At 40.0% G+C, this 17,962-nt stretch overlaps 1 pseudogene; it reads right to left on the bottom strand.

The window, feature by feature from the left end:
- Window positions 1-3,729: 3,729 nt before the first annotated feature.
- Window positions 3,730-17,962, bottom strand: part of LOC148210385 (uncharacterized) — a 31,172-nt pseudogene continuing 16,939 nt past the window's right edge.

The following is a 17,962-nucleotide window of genomic DNA, read 5'->3' on the forward strand; positions in this document are numbered from 1 at the left end:
TTTTTATCGAAGGTTTTTAAAACCGTTCAAAAAATATAATATTATATTATTATTAAAAGTAATGCCATTTACTTTAATTTCTAAAAAAAAAAAAGAAGTTTACATTTCTGAAAAGAATGTTCCTCGCGAGGTTTAGGGTTCATTTCAAAGTCAGTCCACCTTCTTCTCTATTCTTTCCATCTCGCCCAAGAACCAGAGGTTTAAGCTCTCCGCCTATTGGCTCATTCTTGATTTGACAAGTTTGCTCGGTGAAATTTGATTCAACAAGTTCGTTGAATACTGAATTCTCTTGTCCCCGTGTATGCAACTTAGTTTATATATGTGTTCGTGATCTGATTTATTTTCACGGGTAGTATTCTTGTTCATCCTTCTTCTGAGTTTGATGACAAATTAAACAAGCATGCTCCGAGGGTAAAAATAAAGGTTCCTAAGTTCAACTACACAAAGCAATCGATTTTTTTTTTTTGGGGGGGGGGGGGGGAGTTTGCACACGGCAAGGTGAAAAACACTCAAGGTTTTTATTCAATTCAACATTCAAAAGATGCCTCAACATGGGGGGTACACTATAGGCTAAGGTCCATGGCCTTTTAAGGAAACTAACAAAATTAAAAACAAAATAATAATTGATAAATTCCTAAAAGGTGTAAAACTTGCCTAAAGTTGAATTTAAACTTGATAAATCAAAAAGAATAAAACAAAATCAAATCCCACAAAATAAACTAGGAAAATAATAAGGAAATCCTTCCTTAAGTGGGATTGAGTGGGCGGCAAGGCAAGGCTGGGTGAGGGCTGTTGGCGCACGCGCGGGGGCAGGGTTGGCATTGGTAGGCGTGCGCATGGGCGACGGTGCAGGACGGTGGACGCTGGCGTTGGGCGCTGATGGGCGTGCGGGCGCTGGGCTGGGTGCTGATGGCGTGCAGGGGCAAACAGTTGCTTGGGGAAATGGGGCACGCAGACAGGCAAGGGCGGTGCTTTTGGGACTTTCTCTATCTTTAAAAAGATCAGAGACTCATGCAAGTGCACACGGTCACAAGTAATACTCGGAAGTAATCCAAGGTCGAATCCTCAGGGACTTGTTGCTTTCGAAATAGTTTCTGAGAAGTGAATGGTTCAAATATGCAATTGTGGTTTGTGGAGAAAATAGTGATGAAATGTTGTTGTTTCGGGTTTGAACTATCAAGCAATTTAATAAAACTCAACTTCGTTGCTTCCTACCTTAGTTTTGATGCAAAACATGGAAAATACTCACTAGTAGGAAAATGAACCAGGCACAATTCTAGCGTTTCTTGGGATCTTGAGTTCTACTCTTTCACTACCGCTTTTGGTTGCTATAGAGGCTAGGGTAGCCTACAATCAAACAATCCCCATTTGACTTAGACCCACGGTTACAACTTGATTCAACACATAGGAAATGTCCTCCTTGCCCCTCATTAATCAACACACATGTTTTGCCAAAGTTGGTGTCCAAAATTGTGCCAGGTGCAATTCTTGTAAAACAGAAAACTGTTATTTTCTTCTGACTTTGACCATATTTTTCTCATATTTTTTTTAACTACCATAGTTTGACTTTTATGCAAAAATGTTGTATGCATGTTATACTTTAAGAATATGTAATTATTTTTGACAAATAATGATGGGAAGAGGGTCAAAATCATGGTCAAACAAGCTACCGACACATGTTTCTGCAGTAAAGTCAGCCCTAACACACTCCCAAACTTAGTCATTTGCTTGTCCTCAAGCAAAAGCAACAACAACCAGTCTAAAACAATTCACATGCTGGAAAGATGAATGAGCAACAATCCAAAGATTCTATGTAAATGGATCATATTCGTCTCAGGAAAGGCTCTACAAGCTAAACGTCCTAACTTTATTCTCAAGCCAATGAATCATAAATCATCCTTTGTTTTGAAAATAAAAAAATGATTCTAAATCTTTTTCTTTCTAAAACATAAAACTCTTTACAAAACCAAGGAATATGCACACTTCCGTTTTGATTCAAAAAGTTTTATACCAAGAAGACAAATGGACCGGCTAATAGCCCTTGAGGTTTTCCACACATTAACATCGGTTTCCAATCACAGCTACTCATAGAAACTTATTAGGTAGCAACTCGGCATAAAATGATGTCGACAATGGTTTTCACGAAGTCACCTTAATATGTAGGCTACTACACTCCAAGATGCTAACGCCACCCATTTAAAGATAATGAATGTCTATAGTGGGGATTCACGAAAAAGTAAGTGCGTTTTCTTGCCGCTCATGTTTTTTTTTTTACCACTATTGTCTTTCTCTCACTTTTATTTGTCTTTTCTTTTGTCCATTCTTATTTTCTCTCAAGACTCTTTTTTGACTTGCTTTTCTCTTCTTTTGAACTCTTTCTTTAAAAAAATTTCTTACATATGACTCTTTCATTTGCATAAAACTCTCTTATATTGCTTGCATTTTCTTTCTGACTATTTTTTCGAAATGCAAAAAGTATTTTCTTTCTAAAACAAAAGACACACACGGTCCCCCCTAAACATAAGGGAAACAGTGTCCTCACTAAGGAAAGAAATTTTGAGAGATGCAAAATTTTTGCACAAACAAGACAAGGACTTCTAAAGCAATGAAAAAATTTAGGTTTTAAAACAAAAAGAAGCAGAACACAGTTTTGTAACCAAAACAAAAAGAGGAAAATGACTTGTTGCTTTATCATTAAACTAGGAAATCTAACCTATTCATGCCCTTAAATATCCTTATCGACAGGAAACAAAAACAAAGAACTAAGGAAAGCATTTCATTAAAAAGATGAACATGTTGATAGTTTAGAATAGATGAATTGAAGAAGCTAAGGACAAGCTTTAAGCTAGAACAAGGAAGCATGCAAGCTTGAACTTTAAACATATGCATAAACACAACTAATATACTTATTCCTAACAACACAACATCCCAACAACTAACCTAGAACAGAAACTAAGCTAAAAAACCTATCATGCAAACTAGAAGAAAAAAACAACCTACACAACCTAACATGCAAACTAATCTAGACAACCTATACTAAACAATATAGCATACAAAATCAAGATCCAAATATCAACGCAAAGAGAGGGAAATACTCCCCTAATCATCATCTGAAGATTCATCGCTGGTGGAATCAGTAAGAAGACGAGAAGAAGATGGTAAGTCGATAAAAAGCGTATTTGGAAAAGAAGGTGCTTCATCACCGTATAACTTCTTGAGGAACTCAATTGTGGCATGTTGAGTAGCCAAAAGAAGCTTGTACTTGTGCCTAAGCTCGTCATATTGCTCCCTAGTTACCACTCATCGAGTCTTGGGATCCGTACTGATAATAAGAGAGTCTTCCTCTCGAACAATCGAATACTCCGAAATACTCCGAAACTCTCCTTAGCATAAAACTCTTTTACCAAGGCTTCAAATACACGCGTAGTTAGGGGAAAACAACGTCTCCCAATCATTCTCCATAAGTCGCCTCTTAACATATTTCGGCACGGGCTCTTGGGCTTCATCAAAACCCTTCTCAACTAGGATCTTGCGCGTTGTGAAGTCGGGCTTCTTTACCTCCAATCTCACCCGTTTGACTCCTGATGGTGTTTGTTTGGTAGAATTGGGCTCTTCTTCGTTGGCCTCCTTAAGCGCCTACTCTGCCCCTCTTAGCACCCTAGGCCTCTTGGCTTTTCTAGATGGACCAGCCTTGACCTCTTTTTGGGCAGCCAAACGTGCTAGAGAAGCTCAGGTCCTTGGCCTTGAAATTGCGTCTGGTGCAATTTCTGCAACCTTTTTCTTCTTTCGTGTTTTCTTCACCACTTGGGTCAAACACATATCCTCCTCTGAGGTCTCTGAAGTAGCAACAAAGTTGAGGTCAGAAACATTCAAACTTGATAAAGAAGGGGTCTTACCTTTTGACGAAGATGAAGAGGATTCTTCCATGGCCTCATTAAGAATATCCACATGACCGGATATTCCTTCTTGCTCTTGTGCAGGAGCCTCCTCATCATCTTGCTGAGATTCGTGCACCGGAGTTCGTACTCTCACTTCATATTGAGATATATCGTCATTTTCTTCTTCTTCCTTATACCCATCTCCATGCACTTCTTGGGGTAATTCCCCAAGATCTTCATTTTCTCCCTCAACATCCAATCATTCTCATGCTTCCCCACTACTTTCATCATCCTCCAATGGATCTTCTCCTCTTGCTTCATTCAAAGTCACCAAAATTTCAACAACTTTTGATGTTGTCAGTTCCTATTCTAAATCATAAAAATGTAGGGGCTCTTTAGTCAAGATAGGATCTAGAAACGATGGAGACAAAATACATTGTAGAGTAGCTAGTGGAGTATCCTCCAAAATTGCGCTAGGCGCAATTTGACAGTGTATTTCGATCGTGGCCGAATCTGATACCTCTGCTAATCCATTAGTTTGAGGGTGATATGCAGTAGCAATCTTATGATGAATGTTATACTTTTTTAATAAGTTATTTACTTGTAATGACCCCAATTTTTATATATACATAATAATATAATATTGAGATAATTACTCATAAAACATGATTTCATTAAAATAAAATAAGATAAAAACTTGTTCTTTCATCTAAAACTGGAAACGATAACCTAATAAAACTTAACTTATAAATATCTAGCAGCGGAAAGTACAAAATTATTATCCTTAATAAAACAAGTAAAAATGTGTTATAGTCATAATTAAAAGTATAGATTATAAATAAAATTCAACTGTGTCTCATATCTCCTTCTCGTCAATGCCAAGGTCATCTTCGACATTGTTCTCGTCAACTATATAACTATCTGTAAAAAAAATTGAAATAACATAGAATGAGTATAAAAAAAATACCCAGTAAGTAGTTCCCATCATAAGGAACCTTTCATGCTCAAACACACACATCATGCTTATATGCATGCATATCTCAACCTAACATATAAACCAACGAACAACTTAACTTAACATACTTGTGCTTGCTAGCATAAACTTACATATCTAAATCCTTAATTTGGCGCCATGCTATGCAGAAATACCCCATAGCATAAACATCAATTCTGCATGTAATATTTATAGGGTAATTACCCTATGAATACCATTAACATGAACCAATTTGTTTCCTAGGGCCCAGCCCTTAGTAGAAATCATATATGTCATATCATACATCTAGCCATATAACATAACTGCTTAATTTGAGTATTTCATGCATAACATTAATCATACATAAATCCATGACACATAAGATTATTAACTTAACTACGAATGTAATGAATCACACATTTTGTCATGCTTTACCTAAAGATGCTTTCCTATGAAAATAACATGATAATGTTACATAATCATGAAATGCTTTGTAATGCATCAAATTTAACCACAATCACCATTCAATAACAAAATATATTTAAGCAGTACGAATAACATAATTCAGTAACAAACAATGTAACACATAACATAATTCACTTATAATCAAACAATAATACAACAAAAAATACAAGGCGGTAACTTATGACAGAATCCACTTACCTGAACTTCGTAAATGAAAATAAATTTCTTAAAGCTTCCTAATAACAGTTAACACAACTAAAATTAGGACTCAATTACCTAAACTAAGTTTTCTCCAATAAGTTCTCATAACTAGATAGGTTCATTATTCTACTAGTATAACAATTTAACCTTGTCCATAATAATCATAAAATTAATATTTAAATTGGTGAAAAGTAATTTTAAATCTTCATATTAGCCTCTGATTTTTATAGTTTAATATCCATAAAAATAATTTACTGATTTTGCAAATTTACAAAAAAAACTAGATAAAACACATAGTACTAGTTTTCACAATTTTAAGCCCTAAGTAAAACAAATCACAACAATCAATTTTAATACATTAAAATACATTTTAGGCTAGTTTAGTCATGGTCTCAAAAATTCAGAATTAACAATCCAAATTTTGATACTAAACAAGCTAAAACTATGAAAATAACATAAACCGTTAAAAACTGTTATGAAGCAATTTTATGAACATTTTTAGGACCTTTTTAATTCTGATTTTCAGATCTCAAGTTAACAAAAATAAGGCCTAAAAAGTACTTATTTTATCTTAGTAATGAATCTTAAAAATAATTTACACAAGGAAGAATGATGCTTACCGTTGTTGCGTTTTCCTCTCTACCGTAAAGGAGAAAATTTTCCAGCAACTAAGAGAGCTTGAAATGATGATGGAAACCTTAGAAAATGGATATGAATATGCTTAGGTTCTATAAAAATTATTGGGAAAAACTACTTACAAAACTAGACTACAAGAAACCGTTCTTACCGAAAAGACCAAACCGAAATGAACGATCCTTGAAGGGACTTGGAAAAGCAACCACAACTCCTCTAAGATGTGATTTAAAACATAGGATAGATGATTGAGAGGAAATTTTCAGATTTGTTTACAAATATTCTTGAAGGAAGATGGAAGAAATATACATATGAAACTTAAAGAGGAAAATCTAGGAACATGAAACAAACTCTCTTTTCACTCCTCCTTGCATGGCCAAATAATTAATGGGGAAGAGGAGAAATTTTTGGTATTCTCAACAAACATAATTAATGAATGTGTCTCTTGGATGGAAGGTGAGTTATATTGTCTAATCATGGTTAGTGAAGGTAAAACTCTCTATATTCCCGCAATTAAGTTAATTAATTTAAGGTAGAAAAATAAAGAGTAAAATAAAGGTAATGGATGACTTTACTTGGTTAATTACCTTATTATAAAACTTTGGGTAATATGTGTGAAACTTTAAAAATACTCAAATAATTGTATCATTACAATTACCATAATTCACAACATTTATCTAATTACTAAAGTACTATTGCTAATTTTGTTACTTAAATTCAATTATAATCTTGCTAATCTTATTAGATTGACAAGCTTAGCTGAAATACAATAATAATATAAAGTCATAAAAATACTGTTAAAGGTAATGCAGGGCATTACATTACTGCTCGATTTAAAAAGTACGTGCCCCATCACTAATCAAGCATCTAGGTGTACCATATCTAGTGAAAATAAACTTTTGCAAGAAGAAAGAAACTACCTTTGCATCGTTAGTCGGGGTGGCCAGAGCCTCAACCCATTTCGAAACATAGTCAACAACCAAAAGAATGTAATTCTTACCGAATGAAGGTGGGGACGGACCCATGAGGTTACCTCATATATCAAACATCTCTACTTCCAATATTGGGTTTAAGAGCATCTCGTGTTTCCATGTCAACTTACCTGACCTTTGACACCATTCACAACTTTGAGCGAATATATGAGCATTTCGAAATATGGACTGCCAAAAGAACCACTTTGGAGGACGTTCGCTGCAGTTTTATGTCCAGCGAAATGTCCACCATATGGTGATTTGTGGCACGCTTCCAGAATTTCCTTCTGTTCATGCTCAGCAACACACTTGCTAAGAATACAGTCAGGTCCCAGTTTAAACAAGTAAGGTTCATCCCTTCTATAAAACCTAACATCATGAAAGAACATCTTTATCTGGTGCTTACTCCAATCATTAGGAATTATACTACTAACCAGATAGTTCACATAATCAGCATACCAAGGGACTTCAAAAATAGCTAACAGATTCTCATCGCACTAGTAGAAAAACAGGTTTTAATGACAGACATTGCCCATCATTAAAGGGAATGGATGTCGGGCACGTGTCCGACATTAATTCGAGTGTTATTGTAGCTTTTGATGTCGAACAACTATCAATTACAGGCTACGCCCGATATCGTTGGTGACTGCCATTGTTTTCTATAATGACGGTATTTTATGATGTCAATCATGGACCGACATTTATGTCAGTGTTATTGTATTGTACAATGTCGGTTAGCAAATTTGCCTGTCATTAAACATCCGCCATTAAATGTCCGCCATTAAATGTTCGTCATTAAATCTCCACCATTAAATGTTCGTTTATATTAAATGTCTGCCATTAAATATTCGTCATTAAATGTCTGCCATTAAATGTTCGTCATTATATGTATGTCATGATATGTTCATTTTCAATGGCGTCAAATGCCCGTCATTGTTTGGGTAATAATTTAATAAAAAAAATTGTTGGTTGCTAACATGGACTAACCAACAACCTTTCTCCATTTCTCAACCTATGCACAAATCTCAATATTGGTATTTAATATGCAAATACTTACCCAAAACACATGTGTGTCCTTTTTAAACAAAAATCTTCTTATTTTTATACACAACTGAATATAGAATAAAGATTTCATACTAATTGATCAAACATAACTCAAACAAAAGAATGTAAAAATTTCAGCATGACCTCTACTAAAATATATTAAACCATACCTGAAGTATTCAACACTTTTATACATGTCACATAATTGATATGGGACCACCTGTCCCTCCACAAAATACATTCAGCAACATTTTTACACATGTAACATAATCGGAACACTTGTCCCAAAAAAAAAAACTACATTTAACAACATCCAACATTTCTAAATGTAATGGGATCACCCGTCCCTCCACACAAACTAAATTCAGCAACATATCCAACAATCATAATATTTCAATTCTACTAACACAAAAAGTAACCCAACTAGTTTAACATCAAAAAAACAAAATCCGTAAGTAATCTTTTACAAATGTTCCAACAAAAGTTGCCCACTCAATTCGAACCTCGTCAATTTCTTCCTGGCGATATGCACTTTTTGTGTTAAACTACAAAGACAGAAAAATGATAATAGGATAAGAATTTATTTGACGTAAACACATAAAGATATATAATTATACGTACAAGTTCACTTATGGAGGTGCTAGAATTTTGCACTATTTCTTGTAAATACTTCTGCACATAGTAGCCGCACTCTACAGAACCCAATTGACGAGAACACTACATATATAAAAATGAATAAAACACAATTACAAGTTACATATAGAAGATTTAAACACAAGTTTTATGATGTATAAAACATAGTGAAACACAAATTTAACTTTATAAGTTTCCACATCGTACTACCACAATGTCGAATAGAATGCTTAGCTTGCCACATTTTCATTGATCTAACTAGTTTGAAACATTAGAACAACATAACTGCAAAAATTGATTATAACAATATAAAAGTTGAAAACACTTACGTTAGTATGACTCCTTGAAAATCTGCTTGAACTTTACTTCGTAAAGATTCCAAGATATACACACAATTCTCTCGTAGATGGATAACAATCACCCTCCAATGTCATCTATTTATAACCAACATCCTTATTACTTAGGATTAAAAGAAATAATACATAAGTAAAAACAATATAAACTGCCAACTTACCCAGTGTTGCAAGGGATGAGTACTAGTTGTTCCAAGTTACCCATATCTAACTTGTCGGCTAGACTTTTCGAACGAGCTTCTGAAGACTTTATATCTGAAGTAATGGTTGCTTGGTCAATTATCGATTTTTTTTTGTCTCAGTCTCACATACATCCCAAAGATACCTAGAAAGATAATTATAAAACATAAAAAACCATGGTTAAGGAATGAAGGTGTGTAATAGATTTTATATACTTACGCAATATAGGAGAGCACACACATATAACCTATTTCAACCATGTCGCAATAATTCACGATGTCATCACGTGATAAACGAATGTTCGTCTCCTTTACAAGGACGTCATTGCTTATATTAATTAGAATCATCTCGTTCGATTCCATTGACTTATTGGCATATTGGTTTAGAAGCTTAATAGTTGTGTTGACATCTGCATGCTTAGACCTTTTTGTAGTGTCAGAAGAAGAAACATATAACAAACAAAATTTCAAACTCAATTTACAAAAATATATATATACAAACAGCTCATTTAAAATGTTAAGAAGACGTACCTTTACCTCCTTAGTCACGACTACAAGTTTGCGAGGCCATGCCACAAAGCTATCAATTGTTTGATTTAATGTTTCGACCTCACCCTTCACAGGAATGGGTATTGTAACATCTTCTCCTATGACAATGTCTACCATTAATCTAACATTGTCAACCCCTAATTGCATTCCGTGAATGGTTAGACATTGAACGTCATTCTTAATCATCATGCCTACGGCAACAATATTGTCCACTAATCCAATAGCTAGGTGACATGGCTTTCCCTATAAAATTTAAATTATAAAAGCTTATAACAGCCCTGCCTTATGGCTAAATGCTAAAATTAAAACAAATTAATAATTACCTTTATTGATAGTCCATCGAAGACATTAATTTCTTCGACCTCCTTTCCTTTTGGTCTTTTCTTTGTGATGTTACTCTCTTGAGCTATGGATTTAGTTGGTTGTCGTTCTTGAGTATTCACTTTAGGTTGGTCTTGAGGCTTCGGACTGAGTTTTGATTTTCCTTGAACAACATTTTTTAATACATATTTGAATACATATGGTGAAACAAACTCACCCACTCCCTCATACGCCCTCTATGTTCAGGTGTGCCCAATGCTTCTGTTAAAATGTCTTCTCCCTTGTGTAACTCAGTCAACTCATCCTGGTACAAACATTTATTATCACACCATCTAAATCTCATTGAAACATAAACCAAGTAAACTTACAATTCAAGCTGCACATTCTTTAGTAGCATCATCAAAGTAATAATTATTTTTTCCTTTTCATGCTTCTTTCCATAAAGTCGCACGATAGGAAGGATTTCTTGATACATCCTATAAGAATATATGCATAATAATTAGCATAAACACATTACCTATGATAAGACATTTAATTCTGTTTATGCAAGGATATGCACAACAGTATATTTCAGATTGCAGCTCGAACTCGGCCTCCGGACCGATCTGAATACTTGGGCGGACCTGCACAAAAGGTGAGCACTCCGACGATCAAGTCAGTATAGGTCGGATTCCCAGTTTAGTTCGAGGTCATAAAAATCATCGTACCTGATCGCGGAGTGAGGTCCTCTACTTATGGGTGGCAGTCCCGCTAATCTCGGGACCGTCGGTTACACCCGGTAATCTCGGGACCGTCGGTTACACCCGGTAATCTCGGGACCGACGGTTACACCCGATAATCACGCCGCTGACAGTAGTTCACATCGGCCCCCACCGAGCTTCCCGGTAGGTCGGACCTCGGCCAGGTTCACCTCGGCCCTCATACTTAGCATCTGTCAATGCTAGCGGTGGTGATCTCGGGTGTCCGAGCTGGGCATGACTCATGAGTCATCTTGGAGCACCAATAGGGGTCGTTCACGTGTCCAAGGTATTCTCTCCCCAAACATTGGCCCCCTCTCTGTCTGGTCCGATCTCGACCTGGCAGAGAAGTTCATTCGACTTGCTTTGGACGCGTGGCGACTTCCTATTCGTGGGAAAATATAACCGTTGCGGTGAATTTATCGTCTGAATATTCAAATATTCCGACGCTTCGGATCTCAGGGAGGATCCTAGCTGCTCGTTGATTACACGTGTACGGTGGGGAAATTTTTCCGACGGGCTATAAATGCCCCCAATCCTTCAGGTCATACCTTACGTTCCCCTGAATTCTTGGAGTTCGATCTGAAGGCAGCTCGAACCCTTGGTAGGTCGGTCTCTTCTCTCACTTTCTCTTTCGAACGTAGTTGCCATGTCGTCCTCTTTTAGCAGCAACTTAGGATCCGATGAGGATTTAGCTCGTAGGTTAGAGTCCGAGCTCCAGGAGATAGAAAACTTTAGGTTCTCCGATGACGGGGAGGATAGTGATGCCTCCACCTCGGGTCAGGGTTTGGAATACCCTTCTAGGATACCTGAGCACTACCTCGGATCCCTTCGTAGGGGGTTCGCTATCCCTGAGAACATCCTCCTCAGGATTCCGGAGGAAGGGGAGAGAGCTGACAATCCTCCAGAGGGATGGGTCACTCTCTACTTCAAAATATTTGAGTACGGCCCCAGACTTCCCCTTCACCCTTTTGTCCAAGAATTTCTCTTCCGGACTGGGTTGGCTCCGGCTCAAGTGGCCCCCAATGGGTGGGGTGTCATTTTCGCTTTGTCCATCGTTTTTTTGCTACAAGCTCGGGATAGTGAAGAGGCCAAGCTGTTGGACATAGACCAGCTCCTCGCGTGCTTCGAAGCGAAATGGATAGCTAAGAAGCCTGGTCGGTTCTATATGTGCGCAAGGAAAGGTGCAGGCGGTATAGTCAAGGGGTCGACCTCCATCAAAGGATGGGTGAGGAAGTGGTTCTACGCTTATGGGGAATGGCTTGCAAAGGACGAGTCAGGTCGTTCCTTCTTTGACGTCCCCACTAGGTTTGGGAACCTAGGTACGGAGTAGTTCTTACTTTTTGTGATTTTCTTTTCTGTCATTCAGGTCAACTCGGATTTTGTCTTCGTGCAGTTTCAATCGACCAGTCCCCGAGCTTACGCAAGCCTCCTTCGACACGTTGAAATATTACAAGGAGCGTTTTCCGAGGGGTAGGAAGGTCGGAACCTTGGTGACCGACAAGCTACTGCTTGAGTCCAGGCTGCTAGATTACAACCCTGCAGTTCGTCCCATTGAATCCTCAAGGCCGAACTCCGAATTAGGTATGCCGAGCTTGCTACCCCTTCCTTTTCCTCTAACTTTGTGTTGATTTCTTTCCTTTGTTTTTCAGCCATGGTTTGCGGGTTTGCGAGTAACGTGAAACGCAAGTCCAAGGGCCGAGCCCATGCTCTTGAGGCCGCCCAGAGTTCGAAACCTGCCACTCCTGGTGTGGTAGGGCCAGCCACGGAAGATCCAGCCCCAGTGATCGAGCTGGAGTCTTCTGGGGGTCCCTCGAGGGAGAAGCGCCCCAGGGATCAGACCGAGGCGGTGGACGCCTTGCCCTTGGGCGAGGAGGTGAGGGAAGAGGTCTCTCTGAAGCGAAGGAGGAAGAAGAAGAAGACGACCTCCCCCTTGGAGGTCGGAGCTCGTGGGGTCTTGCCTGCGAGCTTCGCAGATCGGGTGGACGATCCTGAGGCCAGGATAGGCGGGACGTCCAATGTGACGACACGGTTCAGAGTTGAGCCGTCAAGTTCTGGGGTGAGGGACCAGGTGTCCCGCATCTCGGCCGCAAGTTTGGACCGCTGCCTAAGGAGGGCGTCCAAATTTGTGAGCGACCCAGGGTCCGTTCTGTAGAGGACCATCGACTACGCCGCTGAGGTAAGACTAGTGTCTCCATTTTTGTTTAATTTACCTAACAGGTAGCTCGATCTAATTTTCTTCTTTGTACCTTTTCTCAGGCGTTTGTTGCTTCCATTCAATCGGCTCTGGCTGTAAAGGCTGAGCTGGATGGGAGGGAAGTTCTGGCAGCGAGAGAGAAAGAGGAGTTCTCTGCTGCCTTGGAGGCTGCTTCCTCCACCATGAAGGATGAGCTGCTCAAGGCTCACTCTGAGGTGGAAATTTTGAAGGCTGAGGTGGAGACCAAGGCCGAGCTGCTGAAGAAGAAAGAGGACAGACGCAAGGCCCAGCTCCGAGCTGCCCATGCTATCACCAGGGGCTTGGAGAAGGAGAAGTTCCAACTCCTGAAGGAGAAGGATGACATGCTCCAAGCACTTGAAGCGAAGGATAAGGAGCTGAAGCATGCGACTGCCGAGTTGGAGACGGCGAAGGAGCGTCTCAGCAATGGAGTCCTATTGGAGGAATCGTTTAGGCAACATCTTGACTTCGATGGAATTGCCAAAGACTTCTCTGACGCGGGCTTCAAGTTCCTCATGAAGGGCATTGCTTCTGATATGCCTGACCTTCAGATCGATCTAAGTGGTCTGAAAAAGAGGTATGCCGAGCAGTGGGCGTCTGGGCCTGGCGGCACCCCTGGCCCCCAAGCGTTGGTGGATAAGTATGTCAGAGATCTGGACTCTGACTACTCCGATCTCGAAGAGGAACAGGTCGGCACCACTCGAAGGGCGCTCCTCAGGCAGGCTCTTAGGCGATCATCCTTCATGAGGTCTTTCTTTGTCTTTCTTCTCTTCTTCTTTGTTTGTAAGTGTCAGGGCAGAGCTGCAAGGTCTATAAGCCTTGGCTCTGCTCTCCATTCAATAAAGAGGCTCCCATTTGTTTTTACTTTGTTGCCTTCCTTTCTTTGCTTTTTCTTTAAGCTAAAGCCAATGTCACCTCGCACCTCGTACTTTTGAGGTCGCGCCTTAAAAATACTTGAAATTTTGAATTCGAATCTCTGTCTAGTGTTCAATGCATTGCACCAACTCTATATTTTTTAACATCGCACCCTTAACTTAAAAACGTTAAAAGGCTAAAATCCTAAGTCCGTAGCTATTCTTCATACCGCACCTCATACCCTCAAGTTCGGAGGCTTGATCATTTTGAACTTTTCACATCGCCCCTTTACCTTGAAGGTTTGAATTTTAAGTTCGTCAGTGGTTTTGGCATCGCACCTCGTACCCTTAGGTTTTGGAGGATTGGATTTTAACCGACTGCTGGAATGGGATCGTGTGGGAGTCCGCAGCCCCCATTTAATTTCTGGTCGAACTCGGAATCATGAAATTAAATCATCACATTTATTCCGATCATAATTCTTTTGAAATAGTTTTTATAGATCCATTGAAAACCATTTCGGCATTTCAAGGATAATAACGCTTCAGGTGCTCCGCGTTCCATGGGTGCGCGAGGACGTCTCCTTTCATATCGGCCAACACGTACGTCCCAGGTCAGACTATTCCCTTGACTTCAAACGGCCCCTCCCAGGTCGGGTCAAGGGCACCCACATGGGTTTGGACCTTCCTTAGGACCAGATGTCCGACCTGGAAGGTTCGAGGTCGAATGCGGACGTTGTAGTGTCTGGCCATTATGCCCTGATATTCCGTCAGGCGTAGCTGCGTCATTGCTCTTCTTTCTTCCAACAAGTCGAGGTTGAGGAGCAGCTCTTCCTCATTTGCTGTAGGTTCGTAATGCTCTACTCTGTCGGATGGCATGCCGATCTCAACCGGGACTACAGCTTCGAAGCCGAAGGCCAGGGAGAACGGGGTCTCACCCGTCGATTCTCTTTGGGTGGTCCGGTACGACCATAGGACCTCTGGTAGCTCCTCGGCCCACCTGCCTTTCTTGGAGTCCAGTCTAAGTTTGATGCCTCGCTTGATGATCTTGTTCACTGCCTCCACCTGCCCATTTTGCTTGCGGATGTGCGGGGGACGAGCTAAGGTGACTTATGCCAAGCTTGCTGCAAAACTCTTTGAACTTGGCGTTGTCAAACTACTTCCCATTGTCTGTCACAATGGCCTGCGGTATACCAAAGCGACATATGATATTTGTCCATACGAAGGACGTGACTCTGGATTCCGTTATGTGGGAGAGCGCCTCGGCCTCAGCCCACTTTGTGAAGTAATCCACAGCAACCACAGCGAACTTGGTCTGGCCTTTGCCCAAAGGGAAAGGACCAATGATATCTACACCCCACTGCGCGAATGGCGACGGGGCCGAGATGGGGGTGAGCAGCTCGGAAGGTCGGTGGATTATGTTTCCGTAGCGTTGGCAATTGTCGCAAGTTCTAACGAACTTCTTGGCGTCCTGGCTGAGGGTCGGCCAATAGTATCCTTGTCGGATCACTTTGGCTGACAGCGACCGGGCGCCTGAGTGATTGCCGCACACTTCTTCGTGGATTTCTCTAAGGACGTACATGCCCTCTTCAGGGGTTAGGCATCTCAATAGAGGCAGGGAAAAGCCGCGTCGGTACAATGCTCCACCTCGGACCACGAACCGAGCTGCTCGCCTTGCCAACTTTCTGCGCTCCTTGGGGTTTTGTGGTGAATTGCCCCTAATGAAATCCGCAATCGGGTCCATCCATGAGGACTCTGGAGCGTCGATCTCCATCAGATCTGGCTCTGATCTAGGCGCTAGCATTAATCTTATGCCATTATCAGTTTTCAAATCTTTAGGCATAGGAGAAGCTAGACCTACTACGGTTACCCTCCAACTAGCAGATAGATCTATCATAAGACCTGAGGGAAAGATAGAAGATGTTTTAGTCCAGGTGGACAAATTCATTTTCCCTGCGGACTTTATCATTCTAGATTGCGAGGCAGACTTAGACGTTTCCATTATTTTGGGAAGACCATTTCTAGCCAATGGGGATACAGTTTTTAATGTGAGGAAGGGAGAAATTACAATGAGGGTAAATAATGAAGAAGTTAAATTTAACGTTCTAGACGCTATGAAATTTACCAGGAGACTTTGAAGAGTGCTCTGCTATAACTAGCTTGAATCCTGTTATGTTTGATGAGTTTTATGACTTGTTAGTTACAGAGGTTGAAGAAGAGCTTGATAAGATAGCAGAAGGACCAGAAGATGTGACTAATCCTATTGAAAAAATACAAAAAGAAGAATGCAAGTCGTTACTTTCGTCCATAGTGGAACCACCCACTTTGGAGCAGAAGCCATTGCCGTCGCATTTGAAATATGCATATCTAGGGGATAACGACACTTTACCAGTTATTATAGCTTCCAATTTATCACCTACTAATGAATATTCTTTATTGCAGATTTTGGAGAAGCACAAAAAGGCCATTGGATGGACGATAGCAGATATCCAAGGGATAAGCCCGGCCTTTTGCATGCACAAAATTCTATTGGAAGAAGATGCTAAGAACTCTATTGAGAGTCAAAGGCGGTTGAACCCGAAGATGAAAGAGGTTGTAAGGAAAGAAATTCTTAAATGGCTTGACGCCGGTGTTATATACCCAATATCCGACAGCAGCTGGGTAAGCCCAGTACAGTGTGTACCAAAGAAAGGGGGTATAACCGTGGTGGCCAACGAGGAGAATGAGCTCATCTCAACCCGAACTGTGAGCGGGTGGAGAGTTTGCATTGACTATCGCAAACTCAACAAGGTAACAAAGAAAGACCATTTTCCTCTCCCGTTTATGACCAGATGCTCGACGTCTGGCAGGTAAGGTAAGGATTTCTATTGTTTGTTAGATGGATATTCGGGTTATAATCAAATTACTATTACTCCAGAAGACCAAGAGAAGACAACATTTACGTGTCCGTATGGTACGTTCGCTTTTAGGCGAATGCCCTTTGGACTATGCAATGCACCCGCGACTTTTCAGAGGTGTATGATGGCCATCTTCTCTAACATGGTAGAAAATATTCTAGAAGTTTTTATGGATGACTTTTCTGTTTTTGGAAATTCTTTTGACGCATTCTTTAGTTAATTTGGAGAGATGTGAACAAAAAAAACCTAGTCCTAAATTGGGAGAAGTGTCATTTCATGGTACAAGAGGGTATTGTTTTGGGTCACAAAATTTCCAAGCAAGGAATAGAGGTAGACCACGCACAGATAGACATCATTTCAAAGCTACCTCCTCCTACAAATGTGAAAGGGATTAGAAGTTTTTTAGGGCATGGGGGATTTTACCGCCGCTTTATAAAAGACTTTGCTAAAATTTCTAAACCCTTGTGTCAATTGCTAGAACATGATAGACCATTTGTTTTTGATGATGACTGTTTAAAATCATTTGAAATGTTGAAAGTTGCTCTAAGTTCAGCTCCTATAATTATCGAACCTAATTGGGATTTACCTTTTGAGCTCATGTGTGATGCCAGTGATTATGCAATAGGAGCTATGTTAGGACAACGTAAAAACAAGATCTTGCATCCTGTGTATTATGCTAGTAAGACTCTGACCGGTGCACAACTCAATACACACTACTGAAAAGGAACTGTTAGCAGTTGTGTTCGCCTTTGATAAGTTTAGGTCTTACTTGATAGGCACAAAGTCATTGTTTTTACTGACCATTCTGCTTTAAAATATTTATTTGCTAAAAAAGATGCTAAACCACGTTTGATACGGTGGATTTTGTTACTTCAAGAGTTTGATATTGAAGTTAGGGACAGGAAGGGTACTGAAAACCAAGTTGCTGATCACCTGTCTAGATTGGAATCCCCGCTCTGTGATGATGGAACTGTTATACATGAACAGTTTATTGACGAGCAACTCTTGCGAGTTGATTCAGTTCCGTGGTATGCCGATATAGCAAATATTTGGTAAGTCGAA

The sequence above is a fragment of the Momordica charantia genome, assembly GCF_013281855.1.
Source record: "Momordica charantia cultivar OHB3-1 chromosome 7 unlocalized genomic scaffold, Mcharantia_2.0 BLBB01000007.1, whole genome shotgun sequence".
Classification (NCBI taxonomy): domain Eukaryota; kingdom Viridiplantae; phylum Streptophyta; class Magnoliopsida; order Cucurbitales; family Cucurbitaceae; genus Momordica; species Momordica charantia.